General features: G+C 40.1%; 1 long non-coding RNA gene across 1 annotated transcript; it reads right to left on the reverse strand.

The window, feature by feature from the left end:
* Positions 1–751: 751 nt before the first annotated feature.
* On the reverse strand, positions 752–4,717 carry LOC116445901. The gene is made up of 3 exons (XR_004240937.1): positions 4,548–4,717; positions 1,851–2,127; positions 752–1,732 (listed from the first exon to the last, which is right to left on the reverse strand). It is a non-coding gene; the product is annotated as an uncharacterized LOC116445901 (long non-coding RNA).
* Between the last annotated feature and the right edge of the window lie 9,257 nt (positions 4,718–13,974).

The raw sequence follows: 13,974 nt of genomic DNA on the forward strand, positions 1-13,974 counted from the left end.
GACACCTACGCTTTAGAAAGACACAAAAGTGAATATAAGTGAAATACCAGACAGAGACTACATGAGGAAGGTGTGAACAAATAGGTTTTTACCATCTTAAATAGACCCTAAAGCTGCTTTCATCTGTGCTTCCTTCACTTCCCCTGTTGAAATTGATTCATTGAAAAAAATTGTCATTTAAATTGAAAAGCCTTGGTTCTCTTCTGTATTCTACATCTCTTTATATCTATGTAGCTGGAGATGTGTTATTAAACATCCTTTTAGGGCTCTTCGAACTCTGATATATTTCTGGAAGCACAGATTTGAAATACTGGTGGTTTGTCTACTTAAATGCAAGAAATTACATATATCTCTGAAAAAACTTAGTTTATCAAACATTCTGCTACTTAACGTGTGGTTTAACCACATAATTGAGCCTTTTAATGCATTTGCCTTGGTGACATTTGGAAGGCAAGACACTGAGAGCTGGCTGATGGAGGCACTCTGGGACTGGGGCAGTCATGTCATGTTGGATATCACAAAGAAATCTCTAGGAATCTTGGAATGTCCCCAGATAATATCATCAATCCAGCTGCAGGTATTTTAATGCAAAAATAGGGGCAAGCTTCTAGTGTAGGGTGTGGAGAAAGTTGAGTGGGGATGACAGTGAATTTGGGAACCCAAAATGATGCACCATCAGTCAGAAATCAGCATTCTGATTCGCACTGCATCCAAGCACAGTCAAAACCAATCCTCACAAATCATCTAAGGAGGACTGATTTTATATTATTCTATTGTATAAAGAGACTTCATTAATGAACCTGATGCAGTGAGAATTTCTGATAGTGTCGTGGCAGGAGATTCTGTTTTAATTATTATATGTGGTTTTGTAATTTTAATTGTATAATTATTACAACATTAAAAGATGCAATTATATTTTAAATCTTCTTAAGACCTCAATTTTATTACATTTTTATTACTTTGTAATGGTATGATATTTTATTATTCAAAATTAGAAATTATTAGAAATAATTTTATGATTACACTCTTTTAAAATATGATCTTTTTATTCTTTCATCACTTTATCTTACAACCATCCTACACATCCAGTGGAAAGTGAAAGGCTGCAAGCATTTTCAGAGTAAGATGATAAGACATCAAAAATGATGGTGAAATTTTTTCACTTTAGCTGTAGCCTGCCTTACAGAATTAATGAAGCAGCTTCTGATGACAGAAGTTAGTTCAAAGCAAAACTCCAGTTATGAAAACAGCTTTTATGGAGGGCTCATGCTTAAGATGAGTTATGTCACAACTGTCTGCGAGATCAGGAACTGTGTGAGAGGAGGTGGTGAAGTTGTCTGGTGCTAATTGTTCCATTTGCTCGTAGCAACCTGAATCAGAGGCAATCCCGTTGAAATCAGAAGCAACACTTTTGTTACACAGATCTGAGACAGGTTTCAAACCTGAGCAAGGCTCACAGTCATCCATATTGCAGCACCCAGGGAAGCAGATGTTTTCCTAAATACAAGTGAAATGGTCCATGCTGCACGTCAGAGCCTGAGCCACCTTAAATGACCTAATTTCCTCTTCTATTTTTTATGTTTGTATTTACAATTTGCTTTCATGTGTTTTCCTCTGTGTTTTTATTACACAAAGTGCCCTTGTTGAGTTATATTAACATTTTTCATTGTTCTTCTGACTTTGATATTATACATAACAATATTCATCCTTTGTCTCAACCCGCTGCTGAGTCCTGTTACAATCAAAACAAAATAAAAAAATCACACTTTGATCTTCAGTTAATATAAATGCAAAGGCAGGGAAGCAGGGTAGGTAGGGATGTTTCCACCCTACCCTAAAGAGCTGCTTACCTGAAAGATGAGGTGAGAATAGTTTTAACTACTACACTGCCACAAGTGCACTGAACACACACTTTGTGATCAAGAAGAGTGGTCTTTCTGGTCTGTGAGACACTGCAACAAGGACAGAATTAATTCTCCGTGAGGATGTCTCTGCCTTCATAGTTTGGTCTCACATTCAAGGGCTGATCTCAGCAGAAAGGGAATTTGTGTCCAGATGCCTTCAACAGTGTTTTGTCAACAGTTTGATGTCCCACTGTACATTCCTATCATCTGCCCGACATCCAAACTGTGTGACAAGAGAGACACAGATTCTTACACATATAACACTCACCTTAAACTGTAAGCAACCACAAAAATAAAAGTTTAATTAAAATCCAGTGTAATATTATATTCTGGTAGGCACACTCTGTTTGTCCTAGGTGCAAACCATCAAGTTTAAAATTTAAGCAATTGTTTACTCTCATTTTTCTCTCCGCTGTTTTCAGATCTATATTTTCAATAATGGCTTCACCTCATTTTAGAAAACTAGAGAACAAACTTCAGTGGATCCTGCTGCTTTTAAAAAATCCTAGGTAATATTCTGTCTGCACAAATGTCACAAATTCTTTTCATTTGGAACGGATCAAATGGAAGCATTGTATCAAAATTATTAGAAACAAAAAGAAAGCACACTGATTTCTGAATTGTGGAGCCTGCTATAACTTTGTGTCAGTACAGAACATATACATGCTACAATTGCCCCGATTGTACTCCTTTTTAGTTTTTACCTGGCTGAAAATATAATCTGTATTTATTAATTTCCTTGTAGCTATTTTGTAGTATGTCTCAGAATGATATCTGAAGTTGTGCAATGTAGTGCAGTACATCAGGCAGGCATGAATACTTCGCAGGGAAGCTCAAATCACAGTGTGCAGTCAAGAGTCACACTTCATCTCCTGCCTTTCTTTCACACCAAATGAGAATTTACCCATCAGGACCTGATATGCTGAGATGCTTTCTCTATTTAGTGTCACAGCCGACACACACTGGAGGCCAGGAGTACTCACACTCATCAGGACTACGCTTAAAAAGCAGAGAGATTTTAGCATTGTGTGTTACTGCTTTTGATCCCAGCACAGGCCAATTACCACTCTTTCCTGCTCTTTCTTTCTTTTCCTAAGGTGCTCATGGAGGTATCCCATGCTAAAGAGTTTGTCAAGCCGAAAGTGAAAAATTAAATGCTCTTCTGCTGTAATAGTATCGGCACTTGCATCAGTACTTTTCTGAAAGCCGGTTATGTTGCTTTTAAGGGATAATTTGTTACTAAAGCAACAGCTCTGCTACTGTGAAAGGAAAGAAATTTCTGTCTCCTCAGAACAACATCAATGTGTTGAAGTGCAGACACTCCATATTTTTCTTCATACCATCAGTGCAGGTGATGTTTGATCAAAGACAAAATACCCTTTCCTCACCTGTTAATCTTTCTGAGGCGGGATATGGAGGAGGGGAGAGCTGAACTGTTAAAATTACAACCTGAAAGCACTTGGGAGGACTCCTGGACAGCTGTGCCTGGGGACTTTACTGCCTTAAACACACACCTCCCACACACTACCCCAAGGGATGCAAAGCACCTTGCCCTGTCTGTAGGTGAGCAGGTTTTTTTGGATGACACAAGTGCTCTGCTTGCACACACACTCATAAGCACACACAGACACACACAGATTTACACTACACTTGGCTTCATCCAAGTGCTTCCAGCTGGTTCAGAGTGTGCTCACTGGAGTCAAAGGGGCAGCCTATAAATTGATTCCAGTAAGTGCTGGATCAAATGGTCAGAGGGGGCTCAGGATATATTGCACACACAGGCAGAAGTGAATTGCTGAAGAATTTACTATCAGCAGCGCAGATCATTTGATCACACCAGCCTTACTGCTGCTGCAGGGACCAAAAATGAAAGAAACTGACCCCTCAATCCCATTCCACCTGCAAGTTGTTTTCTCACATCCCTACTAATTCCATGTGGAGAAACCAGACAAAAACAAGCACTGGGTTTTGAATAAACAATGACTCACCTCAAAGAAATTATCTAACAAGTCTCACAATTTTTTTCCAGGTCAATCAACTGAAGTTATGGGTCAGGTCTTCTTGTTGCCAGGAGCACTTTGGTTTTTGGTGGAGGAAGGACATCATTCTGTATTTTTCAAAAGACAAACTTTTGATTTTGATCAATTTAGTGTGATTAAAACTGTGAATTGCTTGGGGATTGTATTCCAAAGCTGATTCATTTCATGCTTAATTATGTCTCTAAAATGGGATTATGGCCAGTGATTTTCTTTATGTAAACAGAAGCCTATATGTTTTGAAAAATGGAATGAAAACACCACCAGTAAAGAAAGATCAATAATGTTCCCTTTTCCTGATACTGTGAAGATCCATATCTTTTTATAATTGAGTGTAAGGGCAAAATTTTCAATTGATAAATGTCATTGCAGTGCTCAGGACTTATGAGAAGCTCCAGGAATGTAGACATTTGTGGGGAAAAAAGGACTTGAATGGCTGATTTCTGGTATTCTTAGCCATATTCTCTCTGACCCTCTAAGTACCGGGATTTCAGCAGCTACTTTTCAGCTTGCTGATATCAGTAAAATTGCAAGAATCAAACATGAATAGTCAGAGGATGGTGAATTGCAGGATTAGGTTTGTATGCTGATAAAAAGAAGTGCTCACCCGCCTACCTGGTGGCCTGGAGCTTTTAAAGCAGATTTCAAAGTCTCTTTCACCTGGAAGTCAGAACAAATAATAAAAAAGAAAGATAATGAAATTGTCCTGCATCCTGTGTGAGGGAATCTTGGTTTCCCAGTAACTCAAGTACCACTGTGTTGTACAAAAACCTATTCTCTAAATATTTCTGGTCTGGCCAGAAGCAGAAATGAATTGAAATTTCATAAAGCCCTTCATTCTCATGACATTTAAAGGCTCTCTTTGAAAGCTGATTAATATACAGTGAGAACCCTGCCGTTAAAGTTCACATATTGATGGTCTACTGTTGTATTTGGAGATCAAACATTGATTTGGGGAGCTTAATAGCTTATAATAACCTGTCCTACCTGTTGGTGGGAAACACAGACTTCTGATTCTTTAACAGATTGGAGCAAAGCTTGTTCATTTACAGACCCTGTGCTTACTGAGAGAGAATACAAAAATTAAATCTTTTGGTAAATAGCCTCATTTTGCACCTTTCATGTGGAGAGATTGATGCTCTTCTGCTTTGCCCTAATAATTGAGTGAGTGGTCCAGTAACTCCTCTGTTCCTAAGTTGGGTGATTCTCCTATTATCTACTTTCCTGTGTCCACAGACTGATCTACAAGAGCTGTAAACAAAATGTGCATTTCCATGCTTCTTTCCAGCATTGCTACACATTGCTCCTCTAGCCTTCTCCTCAACTAAATAGTTTACAGCAATCAATAATATTACTTTCATCCACCTTTTTTTTTTTTTCCTACAGCAATATCATTATCATTTCCTCTTTCAAGTCAGGGAAATAAATGTGAAATAATCTCAAGCTTCCTCTCCCTAATGTATTTTTTTCTAATTTTCCAAATGAATCCCTGTTTCTGGTCAAAGACTAGCACAATGTGATGAGTTCATTAGTTTGCTGGTGTGCATTCTCTGACTCACATTAAAGCACTAAAGGTCTTTGAGTTAGCAATAATTAGATGAGGTCATTAAAGCTACAATGAGATCACGATTGCCAGAAATGGCCTCACATTGTACAAAGTAAGGTCAAATCAGCTATAACCGTTACTCATTCTGGATTTTTAATTCATTACATATGCATTAAGTAGTGGGTGATCCACAGCTTAGCATGAGTGAAAAGCCCTACAACATCTCTTATACACAGTATTTTACACTGAGGGGAGAGTTGCATGGTGAAATCTTTTATGGTAATGGTCCCTTACACAGAGAAATCACCACGAGGACCAAACAAGACTGGATCAAAAAGAAATGGCGGCAGGTGCCAGCAATGTTTTGAAGGAGAAGCAAGGCAGGAGCACAGGCTGCAATGTGGAAAGTCACCAGGAACATTTTTCCAGAAAGATTCAAACTAAGAGGCAGCAAACAAGGCTCCCAAGCAAGACAGGCTCAGATGTTCCTCAGATCTACAGTGATGTGTAAGCCATGGTTCCACAGAAGTCTACAGCCACAGCTCAGAGCAAGCCAGTCCCTGTGTTCATCTTGTCAGAAGGCAGCAACTTTACCTGAGCAGTATGAGAAAACCATGCTCCTCTATCATATTTGCCTTTGTCCCATAGACAGCTCTCCAGGAAAAGTGATGAGTCAGTCTTGCTGGCAAAATGGATGGATTAGTTTTCATTTTACAGGAATGAGTGACATTTCCATTTTTTAGCTGTTAATTATAAGCACATCATAACCTGGTGAGGGAAGGCAGAACCCCTTCAATTTTTTCTCATTTTCTACACTGCCAAAAAGCAGCTTTAAACCAAACCTCTTCATGGCAATAGATAACCCAAATCAAGCTGAACAAATAGTTAAGTGGGAGAATAGCCAGAAGAGGAGAAAATCAATATACTAATGAAAGTAGCAATTGCTTCCAGATGTGTCTGCCATAGAAAGCTGAGCTGGTTTTGTGTAGTTTCTGGTTATCTCTCTCCTCCTCTTCCTCACACTCTGCTGATTGCAGGCAGAGTGGAAAAATGACGCTTCCAGCACCATAACACATCACATTCCTTCAGGGCTCTGCAACAGGCAACACACCCAGGGAGAGCCAGGGAGTCAGCAAGTGCTTCACAGCAGCTCTCACCTCTGATGCATTAAAGTCTGCAAGAAATTTAAGGCTCCATTTCATCTGCTTTCACTGTGAAATGCCTCCTCTCTAGATTATAAGCGACAACGTCACCTACATGTCAAGGCTGAGGAGACATGTGGAATTACATGTCCATTCTGGGCCGTGCCAGAGGAAGGAAAAATGCCCTCTTTGACAACTACAGTCCAGACCTGAGGCATAGATCAGAGCCTCTGCCTGAAATCCATATTGCTTGTGGCCAGGAGCATGAGCATGGCATCCAGGGAACTGACCCCCAACAAGTTGATGTCTGCAACTTCTCCAACCCTCTGGAAAGATTTCCTTTCAGGAGAGGCTGGGCTCAGCTTGCTGGTTGTAAACATGCACAGACCCAGGTTCTGCTTTCAGGCAATTCTTATTTGCATTGTCCCTGTAACCAAAGAAATTAATGAGCTTAACTAGCAGCAACATCAGAATTTCCTTACAGTCATACCTGCATTATGAACAAAATTAATAATTACTCGAGAGCTCTTGATTTGCAGAAGTGCTTCTGTCTGAGTACAGAAGCACTCTGAATGACCGGGGGGAGCTGCAGAGCTCCCTTCAGCTTGCAAAGTGCTGTCCTCACCCTAAAACCCCTCTTTTTGACTGTTATTTTTGGGGAGGAGTACCGTGTTTTTCTGAAAATATTGAGGCTGTTGAATACAGATTCTAGAGTGTGCAATGAATTTTGAATGCATCACCTAGGGATGCTGGAGAATCTGGGACCCTTCAGTGTCACCTCCAGAGCCCAGACACTCTGGGTCAGCTTGCACATGAGGTGCCAGTGTCCCCACAGAGGTGCAGCTAGAATTTTACTGGCAACAACATGAAAAGATGTTTCAAAAATCTGTGCCTAGCAGTTTTCCCTTTTTATTTCCAAACTTGCTTGACTGGTAATGAGAAAAAGACATGGCAATGAACTTGCAAATGGAGGAGACTGTAGATTTGGCATGCTAACACTTTTCTGACATTTCAGCTGCCCTGAGGATCTACTTCTTTATGTTATGGAGCCTTTTCTTCTCACAGAGTTTTTCTTTCAGTGGAGAGGTAAGTCATTAATGTTAATAGATCCTAAAATATTCACAGTGATGGAAAACAATGTTTTGGTTTAATGTGTGCAGTCGAACTTATGTGCAAATAAATAAAGCATCCAGGTTCATTAGCATTGATGTGTTAGCCTGAAAGCAAAAAAGAGAATATAAGCAGCTAATGTTGTTTGTCCCGCAATCCATCTTCCATGTCACTGAGGGGAAAGAAACCTTTCTTAAATTTCCAATCAATCTTCATGACCTTTTTACATCATTTGCATCCTTAAACAGATTTTTTTTGTTGTGAAGTTTCCCCTTGATATTTCACTTTAAAAAAAAGAAATGAAACAAAAAACCGCAACTTTCTTTCAGAAATCCCTGCTTCCAAAGGTCTCAGCTCAGACACGGGTCCTTACAGTCCCAACAGGAATACCCAGCATTTGCTATTTTGCCCATGAAGCAGCAATCCAAGGCTCTATTTAAAGTGGACCTGAAGTGATGTCCTGGGGTCAACCACACTGCTCATTCAGGCTAATAGAGAAGCAAGAGCCAGGGGAGCTGATGGACCCACCCAGAGCTCATTACTCAGTTTTTTTCCTTACATAGCTTGAGTAATTTTTTGGAGATACAAGTCTTAGTACTCTGCAGGGTTGACTTTCCTACTTTATCTAGTTTTGGGGTTTTTTTTCAGAGCTACATCTTATTTACACTGTTAATAATAGATAGACCATGCCATGACCCCTTTATCCTAAATTAAAGATACACTAGGTACACAGTAGCAGAGCAAATAGAGGTAGTTGATATAATGGAAAGCACAAACACGTTTACACGTTCAGCACTGATGTGCTGCCAGTTACAGTTTGTGCACAGCTTCTGACGGCCCACAAAATTCTTCAAGTATTTATTTTAAAGTGTAAGAGTATAAGGGCAAGTTAAAGAGGCTCAAAAGTTACTTTGTCAGCTGTGACAACTGTCTGTTGCCAAGGGCAATATAAATAATATCACTAAACAAGGCTATTGCAAGCATTGTTTTAAATAATGTGTTGGACAAAACTGCCTAGCGTACTAGTAGTAGTCAAAAAGCAAATCTGGCAAAAAGATAAATAATACAAAACAATAACCATTGCACTTTATAAAGCATGACCACTACCCCTCTCTTTCCAGAAAAAAAATAAATCCATCTTTCACCCTTTCATACCAGTTTCCATTCTTGCAGGGAATTTTGTCAGGAAAGCAGAGGCAGGTTCCCTGGCTGAGCTACCAGAAACAGCACACCAGTCTTCTCAGGAAAGAAAGCAGTTTGGTTTGAAAGCTTTAGGATCTGGCTTTGAGGATTTCACACCAACAAATAGCTATACTTGGATTTTTTGATCTTCATTCTGCTTGTACACTGTTGGCAGCAAATCCTCACCCTGCTACCCAACAAAGAGTTCATCTGAGTCCATCTGAATTGCATTTGTGGCTGTAATTAATGGGGAGGGAGAGAAGGAGTGCAGAACTGCCCATAAAATACAGCTCTTAAAATTACACTTCACAGAACAGTAGGAGTTGGCTGTAGAATCACGGGACATGAATGAGGTGACTTATTAAATCATTCCTGGCCCCCAATTTCTGTGGGAAGCTGCAAAAATGAAAGTTTTCCCCATTTTAGACCTCAGGCTTCTGAGAGGGAGCTTACTGACACACAGAAGAATGTGCTGTATTTGTGATTGTTATCATGACACAGACTCAACATTCAGACATTTTTGGTGGCATTAAAGGGGATGGAAGTGGGTGAGGGGACCTTCCCAGGCACAAGTGCTTCTCCTGCTTCTGCTCATCTCTCTGATTTCCTTTGCAAGAAAGGGCTCTTGGGAAGTGGCTTTAAAGACCTGACATGCAGAATGTATCCCGTGTGAGGGTGTGCTGTGGGAAATGATCATCAGTAGAATTATACATGCTATACTGCCTGCTGAATCCCCCAAAGCAGTCACAGAGCCAGGAGAATATGAGACTGTCATTACTCTGTCTCCCTCCCTCTGCTTTGGAGCATAAACCTCTGCCAGACACTCAGGCAGAACAAAACACTTAATCAGTGTTAAGGACGCATCTGGTCCCCTCAGAGAGATGAGCTGTTCATTTGTGCTTGTTTACAATATGTTTATAAACATTAGTGGACAGGAATAGATTACCCCAGTTTACTGCCACATAAAGAAGTCAGCTGCTTACGTTTCCCATCATATCTACGTGCTTTTCTTTTACATTACTCAAGTGGTACCTTATGGCAAGTAATCTATGTGAATTAGGCCAGAAATCATGACTCTCCCTGTAGAATTTATACTGTTTTCCCAGTCATTATCTCTAAAGTATTACTTTTGGATCAAACCCTTATCCATGATGCCTAATTTTCCTTGCCATCTCAATTGCTTTACTTCATTTTACCTATTTTTTCCTCTGGTCCAGAAAGGAATGACACTGGATTTATATTCAAGATGAAAAGCATATTGTTTGGACAGTAATGGAAAAAGTGGTATTCTGATGACACTTGTCCTTATGTCATATGCTTGTACCCAGCTAAAGAAAGCAGCCTTTGTAAAGGAAATTTTTACTTCTATTTTATTTTAAAACAGATTTTCCATGCATGCTCTCTCTGAATTACAAGCTGGGACTTTACAGAGCAGTGGCAAAATAGAGAGTAACTGTGCAGCTCTGGCTGTGTACCAAACCACCGTGTCCTCTGAAGTGGGGTGACAACATGGGAGTGCCCCCGACTCCTGGAAAGAGCCCTGCTCTGCCATTTTACATCTCACTTCACCTGTCGGTTCCCCCTTTTTCTCTCCATCTTCTGTTTGATTATAAGCTATTTAGGACTCAATTGTTTCATTTTAAGCCTTTGAATTGCACATCTTGAGCCCTGATTTGAGTTTGAAAATCATAGACTCATAGATCATGGAATGGTTTGGGTTGGAAGGCACTGCAATGATCATGATCAAGTGAAAGGCACAGCGATATTTGCAGCAGAATCCTCTCTCTTACACACTTGCACACACAGAGGCAGTTCTGGATCACCAATACTTGCACACTGACAACTCCCCTTCCAATAAAGTGGAAGGAAGATTTTTTGCCTTCCTGTCATGAATCTACCTGTACTGCTCACTGTTTGTGTGCTTCATGTCAAACATCGAAGCCAGTGCAAGGCCAAAGAAATTTCCTGGCCTGTTTTAAGTGGCAGCAGGAAACAGAGTTCCCCATGCCAATGGAAGAGCCTTCAACATTCATATCTTCTTTATTCTCTGCATTATTGTACTGAGTGGTAGACAATCTCCTTTCGTTTATTAAGTCCTTCTCCTTCTTTGGGTAGGAGATTGAGAAAATTGCACTTGTTTGCACCTGATTCTTGAGGGCTCTATTCTCCAAAGAATAAAAAAAAGCATTAGGGAGAAAAAAAAGATTCTGGTATCAAACCATCTTACACACATGCAAAATGATCTGTTTGCAAGGTAAAATAGTGTGTAGACAAGATTAATTCAAAAAAGTGTGTGGATAGAGTCCTGATTTATTGTTATTATTATATAGCATTAATATGTATACAAAATAAGTTAGGCTGAGAAATGCAGTGCTTCAGTTCTGACTTGCTACCAAGATTTGCACTAAAAGAAGCCAAATAACCTTTCAAACAATTATTTCTACCTAAAATACTACAGTGCTCTATTTCACAACAGTAGAAATAATATGGAGAAAAAAGGCACTTCAGATATTGAACAAATTCATTTCAGATACCTTGGCAATTTCCAAAAGGTTAAGGTACCAAAATGAAATTTTAAAAAAGGACAGAATCATGTTGGAGACCTTTCCTTGCAATCTCATTTTGCATGACCAGTATTTGTAGAAGTGACTATTAAAACTGAAAAGATCAAAATTTGTGATGCTCTCCACCTGAAGAATGTCTATAGGAGATGGCAGATTATATATTGGGCCCAAAGCTTTACAATTCAGATACATATTAGAAGCAGTCCTTGCCACATTACCAGAACAAATGACTGCTAACACATCTCTTGCTTTGTAAGCAGAAGTGTCTGCCACTCTTCATTTAGAGGCAGTTCCATTGATTTTGCTTTCAAATTTCCTGCATAAGAGTGGCAAGATCCAACTCTGAAGTTTGTGTGTTTCTTTTGCACAGGCTCCCCCTGATAAAATTTTCAGTCGAGTTGACTCATGGACATTTTTACAAGAAATGCCCAGTTGGGCTAGACCTTTTCAGCCTGGAAAAGAGACAGAAGAATATAAATGTCTAGAAAAGCCTGAATAGGCTGGAAAAGCTGGTCAGAGCCTGACTGTTTTCTGCCCCTTTCTGTACTAGGCCAGTAGCAACCAAAGGAAGCTATTGAGAATCAGGGTCAAAGCAAACCAAAGGCTGTGATTCTTCATGAATTCAGTGATAGATATGTGTGAGTTCTTTCTAGGAATCACTGTGGATGCAAAAAATACTTGGAAGAGAGTTTTGTGGGGAATTACTAAGTAGAGAGACAGATCATTTCAACCTCAGGAAGTCCTAGGAGATGAAAGTAGCTGAAAGGTAACAGGAGTGAGCAGCCCATGTTCTTACAGGTCAGATTTTGGACCTGGTGGAGAAAGGACAGAGCAGTAGGTGAACCTTTCATCCAAACAATACAGTTTTTCTTGGTGTCCCTTGCTCTGGTATCCAGTTCCTTGCTTTTGAAGATGATGATGCCATATTCTCCCTTTGAGGAAGCAAAGGAGACCTATCTGAAAACCAGCTCTACTCTTTGTCCATCTGTCCTTACCCCTGTTCAAAACCACCAGACCCTGTTTACAAGAAGTCTCCATGTATTATCCATCCATAATTTACCAAGGGAGAATTTAATCATGGCATTTGTCACAGTTCTGTCTTTTTAAAAATGTTTTAACCAGTGACTATCTATGGAGTAAAAAAGAGATTTTCAGCATCACCAAAACATCTGGTTCAAGAGGATAAGCCCCACCCAGCTATTACAAGAAAGGATGTAGACAGCTGTTTTCAGGAGAGCCTTCCTAGCAGAGAGTGCCAAGGGATCCCCATGGGCTGTTGTGTGTAGTGTCCTGCATCCAGAGAGAGGCAGCAGCTCCCCATGCATCGTGTTCCCTGTTGGCTGCTCCAGGAATTCTGATACCTTTTCCTTTTTTTTTATTTCTTTTACTGTGGAGCTGTCTAACTAACAGTGAGTTATCTCCAGCAGGCATATGGAAAACCAGAACCCTCTGAATCAATACCCTTTACTAAAGGTTCTAACTCTGGGGAGCTCTCAGGCTTTTACCAGAGGGTTGGCAGGTCCGGTGAGGAAATTCACATCTCCCAAATGCTGCTTCTGAAACTAATTTGAAACTTGCAGGCTTAGCTGGGAATTCTAGCTTTGAGAAACTGTGTTAGTTTGACACAGGCTTTTTGGTTTTTTTAATTGAGTAAAAAAAATTAAAATATTTTAATTATAGTAACCTTCTTCATGCAGTGTGCAGAAAATTCAGGCAATTGGACTAGCTAATGAGTAAGACATAATTCTTAGAAACACCTTCCACATTCCAGTCATAACAGCATCAACCATTAAAAAAATCCATATTCCTGTGTTTGCTCTTGTTTTCATCTAATAATAACAATAGTGACCCCAACACAGGGCATTCTAAGGGATTAATGACCAGCTGGGACTAATGGCACCCTTGGCTATACCTCTGGCCATAAATGCTTGTCAGACTACCATCAATCCCCAGAAAACACCCTACACCCAGATCATTACTACTTAACCAGTAGTCGGAATGAAAATGAAAGGCAAATATAAGGAGAGTTGTCAGGAATTTTCATGTGGGAGAGTGTTTCCCCCTATCAGAAATCTTTGCCTTAACTTGACAACACAGAAACCCAATGACTAACATGCACTGAGGGGGTTTCTGTGATTACTCCTTGTGCAGTTATTCCCCTCAACCACACGTTCTAAGGCAGGAGATGTGAGGATTCAGGCTCACAAATGCACCCAACCTTCTTTCTCCTGGGGCTGGACAGAGAGCAACACCAGCTTTAGTGCTATCACTGACTCCTGTCCAAAACACAGCTCTGTGTGACTGGCAACCTCCAGCTGGGATAGAGCCTTTTCATCCCAGTTTTCACAGGATGGACAAAGCTGAGAGCCTCAGCCTGGGTAAATCACCAACATGCTGTCGAATTTGCAGCACTGGTCTCATTTAGAGAAAAGCAATAGGAAGAGCAGCATTGGTTCAACCCAGTGGTCAATACAGATTCATATTTATTTC

This window comes from Corvus moneduloides, chromosome 6 (genome assembly GCF_009650955.1).
Source record: "Corvus moneduloides isolate bCorMon1 chromosome 6, bCorMon1.pri, whole genome shotgun sequence".
NCBI lineage: Eukaryota > Metazoa > Chordata > Aves > Passeriformes > Corvidae > Corvus > Corvus moneduloides.